The sequence below is a fragment of the Capra hircus genome, chromosome 12 (genome assembly GCF_001704415.2).
Source record: "Capra hircus breed San Clemente chromosome 12, ASM170441v1, whole genome shotgun sequence".
Lineage (NCBI taxonomy): Eukaryota > Metazoa > Chordata > Mammalia > Artiodactyla > Bovidae > Capra > Capra hircus.
The window spans coordinates 35732991-35745469 of record NC_030819.1 but is presented as its reverse complement, the minus strand read 5'-3'; the positions used below and the strand labels follow the sequence as shown (position 1 = coordinate 35745469).

The following is a 12479-nucleotide window of genomic DNA, read 5'->3' as shown; positions in this document are numbered from 1 at the left end:
ACATGAGGTGACATCTCATCGTGGTTTAGATTTGTATTTCCCTGGGCTTCCCAGGTGGCCCAGTGGTGAAGAAGCAGCCTGCCAGTGCAGGAGATGCAAAAGACGTGAGTTCAATCCCTGGGTCAGGAAGACCCCCTGGAGAAGGAAATAGCAACCCACTCCTGTACTTTTGCTTGGAAATTCCCATGGACAGAAGAGCCTGGGCTAAAGTCCCTTGGGTCGCAAAGAGTAAGGTATGACTGAGCACAGCAGTATAAGCAATGTTGAGCACCTCTTCATGTGTCTGTTGACTGTATGTCTAGTTATGAGTCATTTCTGCATGTTGCTGTTAAGGACCATAATATGTTTTGGGGAAGTGAGATTAAAATGAAACTTTAAATGTTTTTCTCAGTGGACATTTAAGAGCTGACTAAACATCACCTTTCACTAGGCATAGTGATTTGCTTTAAATTAATGAATCAGAGGAAATTTATGAACTCTACAAGGTTTAACTCCTAATATTTTGTGTTCATTTGTGACTAAAACGAAAGTTATCTGTATTCTATGGTGAATCAAACTTTGTGTGTGTGCATGCTCATTTGCTTCAGTCATGTCTGACTCTTGGTGACCCTAAGGACTGTAGCCCGCCAGGCTCCTCGTGCATAGGATTCTCCAGACAAGAATACTGCAGTGGGTTGCCATGCCCTCCTCCAGGGAATCTTCCCGACCCAAGGATTGAAACTTTAGCCCAGGCTCTTCTGTCCATGGGAATTTCCAAGCAAAAGTACAGGAGTGGGTTGCTATTTCCTTCTCCAGGGGGTCTTCCTGACCCAGGGATTGAACTCATGTCTTTTGCATCTCCTGCCTTGCAGATGGATTCTTTACCACTGAGCCGCAGGGGAAGCCCTTATATCTTAAATGAAAACCTTATATATTATATGTAATTAAATTATATCTTTAATTCAGTGTAAAAATTATTTAAACAAATCTGATTTACATTTAATTTCCATCTTAGATTTGTGTACAGACAGAGCTTGTTAGCTAAGTGTTATAGCTGAGCTGTGTGCAACAAACCTGTTTATTTCATTTAATGAAAATAATATAGTTTAAAAGAGATTTTTAGCCATTAATGTTTAACTACTACTGTAGTTTTCAAAAGAAGTATCTATAGGCTTAAGAGACATATATTGGTGCTTGTAGAAAATTGCAAAGAGGCATAGTTTAATTACTTTTAAAAATACTTTTAACTACTTTTAAAAATACTTTTCTATTCATAGAAGTTATTTCTTCTAGGGAAAGTTTATATGTATATGTATATAGGTGTATTTCCATGGGTGTATATAAATTATCTGGGAATTAAGTATATATGTGTATATATGTATGTATATATACACATATGTGCATGTATATATGTACATACACATTCATATCTTGAATAGGAAACTAACTTTGGTCTAAAATTCTCTGCACATTATGAAAATCCCTGACTGAAGTTAAAGTAAAACCACTCTGAAAAATGTGTAATCATTGTAAAGATTTTTAGAGCTAATTTAGATGGACTTGTACATGTGTAAATGTTAGTAATGTTTTAATCTTATGAAACTCTCTAGTAAAATCTTAGATTCCTTATGCTCTCAACAAGATTACTATCAAAAACCAAATGTGGAATATACTGAGTTTTCAGACAGCAGAAAATAAGTTTTGTCATTTCCATTGTTTCTTTTTTTTTTTTTTTTAATATTTATTTGTTTAGCTGATTCAGGTCTTAGTTGTGACATACCAGCTTAGTAGTTGTGATGGCGTATGGGCCTAGTTGCCCAACAGCATATGGGATCTTAGTTCCCCAACCAGGGATCAAACCTATGTCTCCTGCATTACAAGGCAGATTTTAAACCACTGTACCATCAAGGAAGTCCCCCATTGTTTCTTTTGATTTCAAATTTTGACCCCTTACATGCATTGCATGTGTACATTCTAAGTTGCTCAGTCATGTCTGACTCTTTGCGACCCTATGGATCATAGACCACCAGGCTCCTCTGTTCATGGGATTCTCCAGGCAAGAGTACTGGAGTGGGTTGCCATGCCCTCCTCCAAGAGGTCTTCCATGCCTGGATATTATACAGGAGCCTTTGTAGACAACAAATGCTATAAGTTTTGAACATTAATTTCCTGTCTGATAGCATGTTTGGGAATCCTTGATTTAGAGGCACTAAATGCACATAATAATAAAAGCTATTTTGCAAGATGAATGATTTAATATTATGATTTTAATATGGATAGAAATATATAGTAAAGCCATTCTAATCTATAAAACAGATATGAGTAATTGAATTAAAATAAAAATCCATATGTTCAAGAATAAATCTCAAATGATACAAATGATACATTTTAGTTCATTCGAAATTATGCCTTTATGACATGTAAACATAGTTGGTATTTAAATAACATTTATTAATAGTTTGTTTATAATAGTTATTTTTAATAGTTAATATTTATTTATAATAGTCTATTCCTTAAGAACTAAAGGATAGGAGCTCTGTCCTGCACATGTTCAGTGAGGACAAGATGAAAACAAATTGCCTGAAGTTTATTTGTATCTTAAACATGAAAGAGATCAAACTGCCAGCATTCATTGGACCATAGAAAGTGCAAAAGAATTCTGAAAAAATTCTGCTTCCTTGACTATGCTAAAGCCTTTATGTGTATCACAACAAACTGTGGAAAATTCTTAAAGAGATGGAAATACCAGCCCACCTTACCTGCCTTCTAAGAAATCCATATGCAGGTCAAGAAGCAACAGTTAGAACTGGAAATGGAACAACAGACTGGTTCCAAATAGGAAAAGGAGTACGTCAAGGCTGTATATTGTCACCCTGCTTATTTAACTTCTATACAGAGTACATCATGTGAAGTGCCGGGCTGGATGAAGCACAAGCTGGAATCAAGATTGTCGGGAGAAATATCAACAACCTCAGATATGCAGATGACACCACCCTTATGGGAGAAAGAGAAGAACTAAAGAGCTTCTTGGTGAAAGTGAAAGAGGACAGTGAAAAAGCTAGCTTAAAATTCAACATTCAAAAAACAAAGATCATGGCATTTGGTCCCATCACTTCACGGCAAATAGATGGGGAAACAATGGAGACAGTGACAGACTTCCTTTTCTTGGGCTCCAAAATCACTGTCGATGGTGCCGGCAGCCATGAAATTAAGACACCTGCTGCTTGGAAGAAAAGCTATGACCAACCTAGACAGCACATTAAAAAGCAGAGGCATTTCTTTGCCAACAAAGGTCTGTATAGTCAAAGCTATGGTTTTTCCAATAGTTATGTATGGATGTGAGAATTGGACCATAAAGAAGGCTGAGCACTGAAGAATTGCTTTCAAACTGTGGTATTGGAGAAGACTCTTGAGAGTCCCTTGTACTTTAAGGAGATCAAACCAGTCAATCCTAAAAGAAATCAATTCTGACTACTCATTGGAGGGACTGATGCTGAAGCTAAAGCTCCAATAGTTTGGCCAACTGATGCAAAGAGCCAACTCATTGGAAAAGACCTTGATGCTGGGAAAGACTGAAGGCAGGAGGAGAAGGGGACGACAGAGGATGAGATGGTTGGATGGCGTCAATGAATCAATGGACATGAGTTTGAGCAAACTCCAGGAGATGGTGGACAGGGAAGCCTGTTATGCTGCAGTACATGGGGTCACAAAGAGTCGAATAAGACTGAATGATTTAGCAACAACAAAACATGAAAGCCTTGAAGCACATGCAAAAGTTGTAAATTTAGACTATTATTTTAAAATGTTGTAAAACCTATCTGCTGAAAAGTTGCATTGTGTGTTGGGAGTTTACCTGTATTAGAAGATGAACAAAAAACTGCATTTGAATTTTCCTTAGAGTTCAGTAGTAGAAAGTTATTTTTCTTTATTCTGCCCTGCATACTTAGTATTTGAAGGCAGACATTCCTCCCATCCTCCACCACTGCTATACAAGTATACACATTTGATAATAGTGTATACAGTTAATAGGAATGTTACACTGTTCATCTTTTTTTATTTTAACCACTGAGACCAAAGAATATTTTGTGGTCTGGGTGTAATTTAAAAGATGCATTCTTATGAAGAACTGATTTCTTTTATAAACAAAATACACATGCCTTAAATATTTCTTTATTTTAATATGTGAATATTTGCTCTCACAGCTATATTCTGGTGTGACTTAATAATCGGCTACATATGAAATATTCAAGATAAGAGTACAGCAGTGCTGATTTAAGAATTTTACAAAGTATGACTTGTGGGCAAAATCAACATAGAATGTTTAAAGCCATTAACCTTACTGTTTTTGTTTTTACCTTGCTTTTTTCCATTTTCAGAATCCATGTATCTCATTTGATACAAAGATTCCAGTGGAGGCTCTTAGTTTCCCAAGGCTAGCAGTCATCTAGTGTTTCCTTATTGTGCATGGAATGCCTTGAGAAAGTGGCTTCTTTAGCTAAATTAATAAAAATAGGAGGGAAAATGCTTAGGCTGGTTTATTCATGCCCCTCCAATATAATTCCATAGTTGATTGCTATGTAGATATTAAGGATTTTTTGAGCAACTAACTTGGTTCTAAAACAGGATCCAGTTACTCTCAAACATTTTTGTCTTAGAAGCCTTAACACTTAAAAATTTTGAGGAGCCCAGAGGACTTTTTTTTTTTTTTAATCCACTGGTTGTCAACTCTTTATTATTTTTCTTTTCTTTGTAGTTCTTAACCAGTTGGGCACTCCACCGCACCACTGTTGATGTCATCTATGACGTCGTGAGGGTGGCAGCCATCAGCATTGCAGCCCACAGTCTGACCAGTTGCCAGGATCTCTTTAGTTCTCTGGGTAGAGATTGATGCCATATCTGCTGGGCAATGTGGATAATCTCATCAAAAGTGATGTTTCCACTGTGCTTAATGTTTTTCTGCTTCTGTCTCTTGGCGGTTCCTTGAGGGTTTTGATGATAAGGGCAGAAGCAGAAGGTATCACCTCAGGCTTGGCCTGTCTGTTCTGAATCGTCATTTTCATTTTAATCTGCAGACCCTTCCAATCACCAGTTGCCTTGGTGGTGTCAACATCAACCTCTTTTGGAAACAGACCCAAGGGGCCAGGGCAGACACAACACCGACTTCCCCACCGATATACCACAGGTACACGACTTTGACCTTGTTGGGCTTGGTGGCTCAGTTGGAAAAAAATCTGCATGCAATGCAGGAGACCTAAGTTCAAACCCTGGGTCGGGAAGATGCCCTGGAGAAGGAATGGCAACTCACTCTGGTATTCTTGCTTGGAGAATTCCATGGTTAGAGGAGCCTGGCAGGCTACTGTCCATGGGGTCGCAAAGAGGTGGACACGACTAACACATGCTTAGGCAGTATGGCAGAGGCGGCTAGTGTCAGGTGAACCCAGATTCCGGACTACTGAAGAAAGTTGCACCTTGGCCTCCTCTGAGCTGAAAGTGCAAAGCCCAGAGGAACTTTATAAGTTACATCTGTTGATTTGTAAGTCATAAATTTAAGTAATAATTTTAAGAATATTAATGTATTTTAAAATAAAAATAAACACCTTATAAGTTAACAGATAACATTTCGATTAAAATAGCTATTTCCTTTAAAAAAGTTAGTGAGAGGAGTAGTATTGTTTTGCATTTAACAAAATACAAAATCTGTTTGATGTTTGACCTAGGAAGACAACTGGAGTCTCCTAAATAATGAAAGAAAAGTGCTTACTGAAATTGGCAGTTTAGGAAGTCGGTGGTGATCTATGTCAAAACAATTTTGAAGATACTCATTTGAAGGCAAAGACAGTGTTTCTTGCACATCATTTTATCCTGAGTCTGGTTCAGTGCTTCGCATGTAGTAGATGCCAGGTGATATCCAGGAGGTAACTGAACCATCCTGCAGTGGGTTGGGATATGAACAGAGGGTGAAAATATGGATTTAGGGGGCACAGACACCACCTTCAAGGCACTTGGTTGAGAAAAGAAGCAAAACATGGTCATAGCTGGATTCAGGCAGGATCAGAGAGGATTGTTTTTTGTTGCTGTTGTTTATAAGAGTGTTTCTATGCGAGGAAACAAAAACAGCAGAGAGAAACTGACAACACAGCAAAGAAATGGGATGACTGGGGGACGGATGAGGGGTGGGGGAGGATAAGACGTGTATCATCCAGCAGAGCGTTTCAGACTTTAGTGAGTATATGAGAACCTAGATCTTCTTAAAGTGCAGATTCTGAAACTGTCTGTTTCTAACGAGCACCTGGGTTGCTGGTCTGAGGACCTCACTGAGAAGGGAGATTCTAGAGCCCAGATGCAGAGCTGAACGTTGGAGGAGGAGCAGAGAGATCTGAACATCCCAGCTTATGGAACTTTTTTAAGAGAGATTTTTTTTCCCCCTCTAATGCCCAGTTAGTACCCTTTCCTTTCTAAATTCCCTTTCTAATAATTTCGAATTTCAGTGTTCTCACAATGTTTGATGGACAGCAAGATACTGAGGTTATGGCATACAATGCAATGGTTCTACTATTTTTAAAATGAGACATTATTAGGATCACTAACAATTATCTAAATATCATTGCTTCATAAACAGAGCTCAGACTTTGGTGTTAGACATAGTTTGATTCTTGGCTCTGATTCTGAGTGGTTTTGGGCAAACTATTAACATCTTAAGTAGGAGTACTTTTATGCAATTTTTTTTTTTTGTCTCTTTGTGAGAATTACTTATGTATCAATAATACATAAAGACCAGCACACAAGAAGTGGTGGCTATTATTATCACATCACTCCACAAGTGCATTAGGCTGCATTGAATATAATTTCAAAGTTGGTTTCATAAATTATCAGATTCATCTAATTTTTCAAAGAATTTAAATAACAAGGTGGAATGAACAGATCAGGCTTTGTTTCTGTGCACAAGAGAACTGTGCATATTTCTTCTGTAACTTGGACATGGTTTAACTTAAAAAAATATCTCAAAATAGCTCAAGTTAGCAGGCATGCAATTTTAGCAAGGTTGATTGGAATTTTGGCCTTTCCTGTAAGACTAGGCATACTGCTCATTAGAAAACATTTTTATCTGAATCTTTTATTCTTAGGGGCCAAGAATGCTGTTTTTCTTTGATAGCTAGGTTTACAGAAGGTAAATCACCTTAATTAATTATTTCAACATTTCAAGTGATTATTATTCATTCTTCGTTTACAGCTATTTGAATTTTGACAAATTTCAATACAGTGACAAAACAAAATATATTCAATATAAGGTTATGATATAAACCTATTTTAATTCTAATTACAACTGCTATGAAGAAAGGGTTTCCCTGGTGGCTCAGACAGGAAAGAATCTTCCTGCAATGCAGGAGACCTGGGTTTGATCTCTGGGTGCGGAAGATCCACTCGAGAAGGGAATGGCAACCCACTCCAGTATTCTTGCCTGGGAAATCCCAGGGACAGAGGAACCTGGTGAGCCATAGTCCATGGGGTCACAAAGAGTCAGACGCGACTGAGTGACTAACACTTCTTCACTTTCTTATGAAGAAAATGTGTATAGACAATATTTCCACTTTTCACACTTGAACTTCCTATGCTGAGAACACAGTTCTGAGCTCTGGGAATTTGAAGGTGACTGATCATTGTCCCGGGGCTGGGGCCGGGTCTCTGTGGGCTGGCTGGATCTCAGGGAGGGAGCCCGAAGTACAGAAAGTAATAGTTTCTTTCTTTGTTGCTTTGAAAGCACCAAGAAGGAATGTCTCCATTTGTTTTTTTGTTTGTTTGTTTTATTTTTAATGCTCAGTACTAGGCCTTAAAAAAATTTTTTTTTTAAATTATTTACTTAGCTGCTCTGGGTCTTTGTTGTATGATCTTTGTTGCGTCATGCAGGATCTTTCATTGTGGTGCACGTGGGCTCAGTTGCCTTGTGGCTTGTGGGATCTTAGTTCCCTCACCAGGGATCAAACCTGCATCCCCTGGTTTGTTAACCACTGGACCTCCTGGAAAGTTCTTTCATTTGGTTTTCTTTAGGAAACACATGCAGAGGGCAAAAAGGAGGTTCATAGAAGGTTAAAAAAATAAATAAATTGAGATTTATTGAGATAAATTTAAGTCAATTTTCCAGACTATCCCCAGGCACATTTTACCAGAACTTTTATTCTTAGTATTCACAATATTGCAAATGTTTCACTCTCCCTTATCAATCTTATAATCATCATTGATCTCTTGCATTGGTAGAATATGCCCGGATGGTGGGAGATATTAATGTGCTACAATGAGTATTGAAGTTGGTAGCATGCTTTCATGTACAAGGTGATGAAGATATGCAGAATGTTAGGCAGGGTGGTCGGCTCAATGAGGTGCATAACAGCGCCGGGGACCTGAGTCATGTTTCCTGTTTTCTTGAAGAACATTCCTTAACCAAATAAGGAAAATTTTCTATATGCGATAGCATAAGGAAGGCGTTGCATGAGCTCATTCTGCCTGTCCAATCAGGTATCGCCAAGTACCCTGTAACTGAGACAAAGAGCTGACTGTATATAAACCGCCATACTGCTTTGTTCGGGGCTCTCTCTGATTCCGCTGCGTCGGATGAGGCTTGAGCCCTAGCGCGCTAGAAATAAAAATTCCCTTCTTGCCTTTGCATTACCACGGTGGACTTGTTCACTCTCTCGGTTGGTTTGGAGATACGGGCTCAGTGCATAACACAGAAATGTCAGCCAAGCTATTTGACGCCAGTTTTAGTTGAGATCTGTGGGCCCAGTGTTATTAAGATCCTGCTTGACTTTACTTTGGCTCAGAGGTTAAAGCGTCTGCCTGCAATGTGGGAGACCTGGGTTTGATCCCTGGGTCAGGAAGATCTCCTGGAGAAGGAAATGGCAACCCACTCCAGTATTCTTGCCTGCAGAATCCCATGGACGGAGGAGCCTGGTGAGCTACCGTCCACGGGGTCGCAAAGAGTCGGGCATGACTGAGCGACTTCACTTTCACTTTCACTAACTTTCACTTTGAAAAGTTTTTCTTGTTCTTTTTCTAAATCTTATAATTGTCTGTTAAGTACTACCTTCATAATTCATGCTCCTACTCTAATCATGCTTTTAAGAACTTTAAGAATTATAAGCCCAGGGATCTTTTCAAAAGGATCAGACTAGAAATGGATGTTTATGGTGGGTGTCATGTTAATTTACAACCACTGTCCTAACTTGACATTAGATCTATCCAACAGATATGGCAATAAACATGCAGGATACTGGTGTCTGATTCGAAAAATTTAGTTATTCACAAGAATTTATTTTCTCCACTGTGTTGGCCAAATATGTCAGGATAGCAATTAAAAGTAGATCTGAAAATTTATAGCTCCTGATCTTTTAATTTAGCATCCAGTAAACTTTTCTGTCAGTGAGGGCTTAAAGAACAAAACACTTCATTGGCAAAGAATTTTTCTTGTGGGATTACATTGCAATTATTTTGCAAATGATGTGAAATTTCTACAAGCCACTAGAAGAGCAGAAATAATCTTATCTCTAAAATTTGACTTAAAGTCAAAATACTCCTAGTATTTTATCAGGTTCATATTTGTGTTTGACTTTTGAGGGACCAGCGTTTATGTGTCTTGGTATCTCTGCTAGCTAGCAACTCAATAAATATTTTTTGTTGCTCAATAAATATATGCTGATTAATTAATTTTCTTTTTTTACCCATGTTAATGTTTTAACTCTCTTAGTCATGAATTTTTGTGCAGTTATTAATTTGTGTTAGGGACCAAATGACGGTCTCTAGGACCTGAGTCATGTTTACCAGAAAGAGACAGGATATGCGCTCATCCTGCCTGGCCAATCATGTAATGCCAGCTACTCCTATAACTGAGACAAAGAATTGCCTGTATATAAGCCGCCATACTCCTTTGTTCGGGGCTCTTGTCGGATTCCCTTGTGTGGGATGAGACTTGAGCCCTAGCGTGCTAGAGATAAACTCCCTTCTTGTTTTTGCATTACTGTGGTGGACTTGCTCTCTCGGTCGGTTCGGAGATACGGGCTCGGAGCATAACATTTGGGGGCTCGTCTGGGATCTCCGTCCCGCCAGGAAGGACAACTCTCCTGGTAAAAGGGAGTAACCTCGTTAGGAGATAAGAGCTCTGAGCACCGGTGCTAACGTTGCAGAAGCCCAGATTAAGTCCGGGGCCCGGTATCGTACTGGGGAGGCATCTGGCTGTAAAGTGCAGAGGCAAGTCAGCGTAAGGCCGGGGCCTGGTTTCGTGCTGGGGAGGCAGCTGGCTCTGGTTACTGGATTAAGTCAGCGTAAGGCCGGGGCCTGGTTTTGTGCTGGGGAGGCAGCTGGCTCTGGTTACTGGATTAAGTCCAGCATAAGGCCGGGGCCTGGTTTCGTGCTGGGGAGGCGGCTGGCTCTGTGAACATCCTGCAGGTAAGATTGAGTGCATTGTCGGTGGCCACCTTACGTTTGTTATCTGTTTGTCTATTTGTGGTGTCTGCATTGCTGTTTGTGTGCTCTGTGGGTTCCTAGTGTACTTTTCTGTGATCATGGGACAAACAACTTCTACTCCTTTATCTCTTATGATTAACCACTTCTCTGATTTCAAGTCTAGAGCACAGAATCTATCATTGCTGGTAAAAAAAAGCAAGTTAGTAACTTTTGATGTCAGCTGGCCACAAGAAGGCACCTTCAGCCTGCCTACTATTCAAGTGGTCAGAGAGAAGGTGCTCGCCCCCTACCCTTCAGGACACCCAGCCAGACCAAACTCCATACGTTTTGGTCTGACAGGACCTGGTGGAAAACCCCCTGGCCTAGGTAAAACCTTTTGTTTTTCAGCCCCTCACTTCCCTTCCCTGTTCCCCACCCTTGCTTCCACAGGTTCCACAGGTTTCATCGGGAGAAGCCAAAAAGAGAACCAAGCCTTCAGCTCCTCCCAGAGAAAGGGGCCCCGCCTAGGGAACTCGGAGAAAGGCAAAAAAAAAAAAAAAAAAAATGGCCGGCGAAGCAGAAGAAGACCCAGAGGTTCCCTCCTCCACCATTCATGCATTTCCGGTCCAGGCGGGGCCAGCCAGAGAGGGTGGAGAACGGACATATCAGTATTGGCCCTTCTCCACTAGTGATTTGTACAATTAAAAAACCCAGACTCCCTCCTTCTCTGAAAAACCGCAGGGTCTTATTGATCTTTTAGAGTCTATCCTGTTTACTCACAATCCCACTTGGGATGATTGTCAGCAACTGTTACAGGTACTTTTTACTACAGAGGAGCACGAACGGATCCTGTCAGAAGCCCGGAAAAATGTGCCAGGGGTGGATGGGAGGCCCACAGTACAGCCTAACCTCATTGAGGAGGGGATCCCCTTGGTGTGACCCAACTGGGACTTCAAACGCGCTGAAGGTAAGGAGCGTCTCCGAGTGTACCATCAGACTCTCATGGCTGGCCTTAGAGCGGCCACCAGAAAGCCAACTAATTTGGCCAAAATAAATCCAGTGAGACAAGAGCCAAATGAGAGCCCAGCAGCCTTCCTGGAAAAGATAATGGAAGCTTTTAGACAGTATACCCCTATGGACCCACAGGCAGATGAGTCACGAGCAGCAGTTATGTTAGCATTTGTAAATCAAGCAGCCCCCGATATTAGAAAAAAGTTACAAAAGATAGAGAGGTTAAATGAACAATCCTTGCAAGATCTAGTGAGGGCAGCCGAGAGAGTTTTTAATCATAGAGAGACCCCAGAAGAGAGAGAGGACCGCATTAAAAAAAAAAGAGAGAGAATTTGGAGCTGAAAAAAACCATAAAAATCTAAAAGAGGGGCCCAAGAACCCTAAGAATGAGACTCCCTCTCCAGACAGTCATATCCTCTATGTAGGTAAAGATAGTGACTAGGGGGGTCAGGGCTCAAAGCCCCTCCCCAAGTCCTGGGTAACTATAAATGTGGAGGGAAAACTGGTTGGCTTCATGGTAGATATGGGAGCTCAATACTCAGTCTTAAACCAAAAAGATGGACCCGTGTCTAGAAAAAGTAGCTAGGTGCAGGGAGCAACCGGGACTAAGCGATATGGATGGACTACAAAACGGCATGTGAACTTGGGGGCCCACCAAGTGACCCATTCCTTTCTGGTGATACCTGAGTGTCCAGCGCCCTTGCTGGGAAAAGATTTACTGTCTAAAGTAAATGCCCAAGTTCATTTCGACCACGGGCAAGTGTCAGTTTTAGATGGAATCGGGCATCCTCTTCAGGTCTTGTCTCTGGCATTAAAAAATAAATACAGACTGTACTTGCCAAAGGCCCCAGAGACAATAAGTCCAGAAGTACAGCCATGGGTTCGGAGATACCCTCAGGCCTAGGCTGAAACAGCAGGAATGGGACTGGCCAAACAGAGGCCCCCTATTGTGGAACTAAAAGCCAGTGCCTCACCAGTGAGAGTGCGACAATATCCCATGAGTCAAGAGGCTCGGCAAAAAAAATTACTCCTCACATACAACACCTCATAGACGC

General features: G+C 40.6%; 1 pseudogene; it reads right to left on the bottom strand.

Annotated features, from left to right (window-relative positions):
- On the bottom strand, window positions 4736-5521 carry LOC102189877 (annotated as a pseudogene).